Genomic DNA, 951 nt, shown 5'->3' with positions numbered 1-951 from the left:
GCAGGAAGAAAATAATCTGAGAATCTGCCTGATAATACTTTTTGCATCTGAATGGTTTAAACAAGTAGAGCTGCATACGTTACCGGGTTATTTTCTGGTTGGTGTGGGACTGTACATCAAGACTTCCTGTTTGAAGTGTTAGTTTCTTTCTTTGCAGCTAAAAATGTTAGAAAAGAATGAAGTTTAAGTAAACTGTTTATTTGTAGACTGCTTGGGGGCACTGAGAATGATTCTGAAGTGAATATACTTCTAAAACCCATGTCTAGATCAATCTGGCTATTCACAACTGCAAAACTATTCACAACGGCAAAAATAAAATATTTCTGACCCTCTAGGGTGTAGAATAATTCTTTGTTTTGGATTTTTGAGAAGAATTTTTTTTTTTTTTTTTTCTTGCGTTATGCGGGCCTCTCACTGTTGTGGCCTCTCCCATTTGCGGAGCACAGGCTCCGGACGCGCAGGCTCAGTGGCCATGGCTCACGGGCCCAGCCGCTCCGCGGCATGTGGGATCTTCCCGAAACGGGGCACGAACCCGCGTCTCCTGCATCGGCAGGCGGACTCTCAAGCACTGCGCCACCAGGGAAGCCCGAGAAGAATTTTTAAATGACAAAAAATTTGCCGTGCACATAAATGAAAAGCCAATTATTAAATTATTTACAAAGTTGAATTCCACCATGAAGATATAATGAGATATATATTTTTTCTGAGATCTTATTGTATTCCAGTATTGGACTAAGAGATTCATGTGTATTGTCTTATATCCTTGAAGTACGTCCTTACTATTATTTTCTCCTTTTGAAGGATCTGATGTTCATAGAGGTTAGGTTACTTGCCCAAGGTTTCAATGCCAGTAATTCACAGCAGCTGTGATTTAAAACCAGGCAGTTTTCCATACCTGCCAGGTATGGATCTGTGCTCTTAATAAGTAGGCTCTATGCTAAAGATTTTATA

This window comes from Lipotes vexillifer, unplaced genomic scaffold, assembly GCF_000442215.2.
Source record: "Lipotes vexillifer unplaced genomic scaffold, Lipotes_vexillifer_v1.1 scaffold1061, whole genome shotgun sequence".
In the NCBI taxonomy this organism is placed as follows: Eukaryota; Metazoa; Chordata; class Mammalia; order Artiodactyla; family Lipotidae; genus Lipotes; species Lipotes vexillifer.
Note: the sequence above shows the minus strand (reverse complement) of the source record.